The following is a 6,952-nucleotide window of genomic DNA, read 5'->3' as shown; positions in this document are numbered from 1 at the left end:
AAAGAAAGAAAGAAAGAAAGAAAGAAAGAGAGAGAGAGAGAGAGAGAGAGAGAGAGAGAGAGAGAGAGAGAGAGAGAGAGAAAATACTATGAAGAGAAGTTAAGTTCAATATTTGTTTCCCTGAGGACCTTGAACATGCCTGAAACAGCGTGCCTATGATTTTTCAACATACTTTTGCTAATGTAAGAGTGAAACAAGTTACACTCTGGTATTTCATTGCTCATCAAAGACTCTCTTAAGCTTATTTTGAGCCTACAGTGCCCAGAAAACTTCAATGACTCCTGCCCCCAGTCCTTTCCATTAATGAGGTAGCTATTCAAATTTCTGTGTCTTCCGCCAAAGCAAGCCTTGAAGTCTCAGAGCCTACGTCTTTATTTTGTATTCTCTGGTCCTTCTCACTTTGGGCATCCACTTTATTTTATACTTTTATTTTTACTATTTTAGCTTCAAAAGAAGCACTGCACTCAGTAGGCACATTCACTGGTCACATTCGAGTTTCCCTCTAACCAATCTGTTCTTTTGGGGGCTGTAACTTCAGTCTTGTTGTCTTGTTAATGTAGCAGCTAAGAAACACCATGATTACCATAATCTAGACCTTCCCTTTAGGTCTCAAATCAAGTCTTGATATAAAATATCACACTCATTTCTAGCATTTATTCATCGAGACAGATGGTCTTGATTGATAAAGTTTAGGTGAATGTAAACGATATATTTCTGTCCTCAAATGTGAGATTGTTTCCAGAGAGGCTTAGCTGAGTGACCAAACTTTCCTTCAAAACAGTCTCCAGTGAGTGGCTTAGCTATAAAGAATCCAAGGTAAAAGCAAAAGCGGTACACGTTTGCCTTCCTTTGCTTCTTTCTGAGCAAGTCTGCTGCTGATACTCATCTGCACTGACCTCAGACTTTTGATTCTTCAGTCTTCCTAAGTGGACTCAGTATTAGTGACCCTCCTGGGAACTTTTAGCACTGGGTTGGAATGCTGAGGCATCCGAATTTGAGGACTGAGTAACGACTGGGTTCTCTGATATCCAGAGAGCCTTTGTTCACCCCTATCATGTAAGCCAAGCTAATAAATCCCATTTTGCTGTGCATACACATGCTGTTGGTTTTACTCCTTTAGAATACCTTCCCTGATTCATCAAGCTGAAAGCTGTACTTGGAACAAAAGCAAAGCCAAGCAGTTCAGGTGACTCTACCTCAGTGGTCTTAGAATTCTGTGGATACCAATTGCTCTGCACTCCTTACTTTCTAAGTTATGCATTTCTTTCAGAAACTAAAGCTCTACACGGAGTTACTGTTCTTTACATCCAAAAATATATCTTCCTTGGCTCACTTAGCGATACTTTCATTAAGTTTTCTACATAATGACTGGATATTTCCATTTCCTTTCTGCAAAGTTACTTGCCTAATTAAAAGCACTTCAAGATCTAAAACGGAGGCACTGCATTTTACAGAAGATCCAATTAAACTACTGCTTGGGACGTTTTGTTACAAGGACAATCGGAAATAAAAATGAAGACGTATTTTCAGGCATGGAAGCAAGTGCTGTTGTTTTCAACGGTCCTCTGAAGTATGATAGCCTCAGTCACTGTACAGAGGCACTTATGAGAGGTGGTATATGTGCAGTTGTGTGCATCTCTACACAGGCTTCTTCAGGAAGAAAGCCTTTGTTAACCAAGTAAGAAAGAATTACATAATATGCATACTATATATTATATATGCTACATGTCTAATACCTTAACCTGAAATTCAAGTTGCAGGGCATGCTGCCCAAGGACAAAAGTAAATTGGAGTATAAAGTCAGTTATGCAGGAAAAAGTGAACACAAAATGGGCTGACCACTGTGTAAATACAAGTCCATTGGGGTTAAGAACCGGCACAGACTTTTCATGTTTCAGAAAAACATCCAGTAGCTTCAGCATTTATTTAACTGGATATTTATCTTCAACCTTTGAGAGATTTCTAATGATGTCATTTTAATATGAAAAATGGGGATTAGGTGAGTTCATCACCTCCAAATCACGTAGTGATTATTGCTTATGAGTATCCCCTGTCCTCTAAAAGACTAAAGGTGTCATTTTAATGTTCGAGTCTTGACATTACAAGTTTCACAGGTAAACACAAGCTTCCTCGTTTTGGGTAACTAGTTTCTGAATTCAAGTCTGAATTCCTGCCCACCTCCATGCTGCTTAGATAAGAATGTCAGTGCCCACCCAGAAAAATACGTTCTTGCTTCAGCCATCAAGGGATTCTTACGTCAGCCTTGGGTTCCTGCTTCTTCCTAGCTCATGTGCATGAAAGAATGCATATTGAAGTGAGGGTCCTCTGCATGTCTTGGGCTGGGAGATAAAATTGGTCCACTCTGTGTTCCTCTACTCACCCCCACCATTGCCTCACCACCATCTTTATTTTCTCCTGTATCTCACCTATATCTTATGGTATCACTGGTCTATTGATAATGATCAGAAAGATTAAAAGGGAGAGTAGGGTGGAAATACAGTGTACCAAATTCTCAAAAAATAAACAAAAATATTAGTTTAGTGTTTTTCGATTTAAAATACACACAGTACATTATTGTTAATTCGTGTGCTATGCACATCAGAATTCTCTACTCTTCTATAAAAATAATTTGATCAAATGAGGGCCACATTCTTAAAGCTACACACCAGTGGATGGCCAAACATCCAACAGTATACAATCATCACATATTTTTATTTTTTTAAGAAAAAAGAAAAAAGTAGGTAGGGAAGGAGAAGTTGATCTAGAAGAAGTTGGGGAGGGGCTCATACATATGATCAAAATATACTGTATGAAATTCTTATAGAACTAATAAAAAATGAGTGCTTTTGCCTGAATGAAATAATATTTAAGGAGATAGACATGTTTCCCTTGAATTAAATAAGCAATGTATACATATACATGTCTACATGGTACTCATAAATATGCATAATTTTATATCCATAAAATGTACATAAGGAATAGACTATAAAAAATAAATTTGTGTTTAAAAATTAGTGACTCACAAGCTTTTAATGCTTAAACAGAATACCCATATTCTTTTACCTAAGGAAAATAATAAACATTGTATTGTTCCCTCTGGCCATGTTGTTCAGTTATTTAAGCAGTAGATCATCCCAAAAGAATGACTACTCATACACACTCTCTGATGGCACGGAAATTCTCATAGTTGATTTGGCAGATGAAAAGCATGACAGCTATTATAAATAAAACAAAAATCTCTTACGGGGATGGAGTGCAAGGCGATAAACGTCTGAGTAACATGCCAGAATTCAGCTTACAAGTGATTTTTTTACGTCCTTCAACACTGTCAGTTCAGAGTGCATGCTTGCTGCTTGTATGGGCAATGCATTCCACTTAAAGTGTCATTGGGGTTTCTCCTTCAGCATTCTTTCCAGGCCTAGTGTCCTTTGTATAATGTACTTTATTTCACTGGGACAGCATCTCACTGTGCATCCCAGTTAGGTCTTGAACTCAGAATACTCCTGCCTCAGCCTCCTGACTGTTACAATTACAGACATGTAGCACCACCTCTACTACAGATTGTTTTTTTAAATATGCATAACAAATCACTACCATGAAACACTTGTTCTTGTTCCTTTTTAAAATTATTTTAAATTTAAATTAAATTTTAATTATTGTTTTTAGGTTTTGAAATTATAATTACATCATTTGACCCCCTTCCCTTTACTCCGTACAACTGCTCCCCAGGCAGCCTCCCTAGTCTCTCCCAAATTCACATCCTCCTGTGGACGAGCTTTCATGGCACTAGTAAGCATCATACAAGCATCCAAGGGAGGGAAGCAAGCCTCAGCCCTACCCAGCTATGATGCCTGTGAACCATGGCTTATGAACCTGTAGCCAGTGACCAGAATGGTAAGATATTCCTAGGAATGCAGTTGTGGCTCATATATCTAGGCAGTAACCATTAATTGAACCTAAGATTCATTCAACAAGAGGGAAATCATGCCTGGTATTAGAAACCTAGCCAACATCCCAGGGCTAGTGAAGTCATGGGTCTTGGAGATGAACCAACAACTGTCACTTTACCAAACCAGCTTTGCTACTAAGTACATCCTAAATATTTATGCTTATACCCACAGATAAGTGTTGTTCTTACCTCTAAGCAAAGGAACTTCTCTTTGCAACATATAGAGAATATTATAGACAATTAAAACTGATAAAAAATGCAGAGAACAAAAATTACATATTTTCCAGCCCAAACTGATAAAACTATAACATAATTAAATGTTTTAATTGATACATAAAAACTAAGCACGTTGATAAGACACAAGTCTGCATTGTGTTGAGCTTTGGTAAGCACATCTAGTTCCCCAAATACTTACCACTTCTTTATGGTAAAACATTCAAAAGCTTTTCTTTTGGCTGTGTGTGATATACAGCACACAGTAGTTCCCTAAAGTCACACTACTATGAATAGCCCAGAACTTCTCACCACCATCCAACTTCCTAAAATAAGTGTTCAAGTTGGATGATACATTTAGTTTTCTCGACTGTGAGTGGTGAGATTGAGAGTTGTTGGGGCATTTTCCTAAAGTTCCATATAAACTGACATTAATTCTGTGATTAAATTTCTAATGAGTTGAGACAGAAACATAACAACAAAACTAAATCCTTTTCTACTAACCCCTAAGGGCAGCACCTCCTCGGTAAAATTACAACACAATCTAATCACTACTATTGTTGTATTTCTTGTGGGAAATTACTTCTTCCTCATGGGTTATTATTCATTATTCTCTGACATCTTTGAAGAAATTTTCTGGAAATAATTTCTATCTTAGAGTTGTATAAAATAAGTTTTAAAATCTGCTTCAAAATAGTCTTGAGCACTGTTCAATAAAACTAAGTGTTTTCTGGGCAGCCTCGAGCATGACTTCTCAAGCTTTGTTTACTCTTCGTAAGTTTTCTTGATTTCATAAAATATGTGATTTTTTTATTTTAAACTTTTTATTAAATTCCTCCAATGTTGAAGTTAGTCACTAGTTCTTCCTCCCAGCCCCATGGTCTCAGAAATAAGACTCAGACTCAAAATATCTTTAAAAATGTCTTGGGATATAGTTAGGCTCTTTTCTGACTAAATCATAACTTAATTTAACCCATTTATTTTAACCTACATTTTGCCATGTGGCTGGTTACCTGTGCTCAGGTACCATGTGTCCATCTCGTTACATCTTCCAGGTGAATCTTCCACCTGGCTCTCTCCTAGAATCCTTTCACTCTCTTAGATATCCCACCTCTATTTCCTGCCTAAGACTTAGGGCATAGACTTCTTAATTGACAGGTGATGCATCCATACAATACACAAGGTATTTTCTCTGCACTCCAAGGGTTATGAGTATGTCAAAAGTTGTGCAGAAATGTCACTTATTCTTCTAAAGAATATTTGAATATGTTGGCTAAATTCTCCCAATTAAAACTTATAACTCCATGTAAGTATATTTTGACCAAATTTTCATACTGGGGAGACCATATCCACTTTATTCACTTTTGTTAAGCTATAATGAAAAAAATGTACATGTTCAAGCTTCACAATATAATGTTTCAATCATATATAGTACACACACATACATATATATGATAGATAGATAGATAGATAATAGATAGATAGATAGATAGATAGATAATAGATATAGATACATATAAATATAGATATCTTCCATACAAAGTACTAAATAAGTGTTCAAGTTGAGTAATATATTTAGTTTTCTCAAATGCTAGGTGGTGACATTGTGAGCTTTTTCCTGGAGTTTCTTATAAGTCAACACTAGCTCTGTGATTAAATTTCAAAATGAGTTGAGACATGAACATAGCTACTAAGCCAGATCCTTTCCTACTCACCCCTAAGAGCATATATATATATATATATACACAAATATACATCTACGTATACATTTACATATACACACATTATATACATGCAATATAGATTATATTGTATAGTATATATGTATTACATATATATGTATATACTTACAAATATATGTATAATATATATACATACACACACAGAGGTACATTTTAAACAATTTTATTAACATGTTTGTCCTCACAATTAGTTGAGATAAAGTCTTCCAAACTCACAATAAGTCTATAATCCATTGCTGTGGCTCCACTGCTGTGCACTGTCTCCACTGCTGTGCACTGTCTCCACTGCTGTGCACTGTCTCCACTGCTGTGCACTGTCTCCACTGCTGTACACTGTCTCCAATGCTGTGCACTGTTTCCACTGCTGTGCACTGTCTCCACTACTGTGCACTGTCTCTGCTGTGCACTATCTCCACTGTGCACTATCTCCACTGCTGTGCATTGTCTCTGCTGCTGTGCACTGTCTCCACTGCTGTGCATTGTCTCTGCTGCTGTGCACTGTCTCCACTACTGTACACTGTCTCTGCTGTGCACTGTCTCCACTGCTGTGCACTGTCTCCACTGCTGACCACTGTCTCCACTGCTGTGCACTGTCTCCACTGTGCACTGTCTCCACTGCTGTGCACTGTCTCCACTGCTGTGCACTGTCTCCAATGCTGTGCACTGTTTCCACTGCTGTGCACTGTCTCCACTACTGTGCGCTGTCTCTGCTGTGCACTGTCTCCACTGCTGTGTACTGTCTCCACTACTGTGCACTGTCTCTGCTGTGCACTGTCTCCACTGCTGTGCACTGTCTCCACTGCTGTGCACTGTCTCCACTGCTGTGCACTGTCTCCACTGTGCACTATCTCCACTGCTGTGCACTGTCTCCACTGCTGTACACTGTCTCCACTGCTGTGCACTGTCTACACTGCTGTGCACTGTCTACACTACTGTACACTGACTCCACTGCTGTGCACTGTCTCCACTACTGTGCACTGTCTCCACTACTGTGCACTGTCTCCACTGCTGTGCACTGTCTCCACTGCTGTGCACTGTCTCCACTACT

This window comes from Grammomys surdaster, unplaced genomic scaffold (genome assembly GCF_004785775.1).
Source record: "Grammomys surdaster isolate TR1022 unplaced genomic scaffold, NIH_TR_1.0 149, whole genome shotgun sequence".
Lineage (NCBI taxonomy): Eukaryota > Metazoa > Chordata > Mammalia > Rodentia > Muridae > Grammomys > Grammomys surdaster.
The sequence above is the reverse complement of the archived record's forward strand: the minus strand, read 5'-3'. Positions refer to the sequence as shown.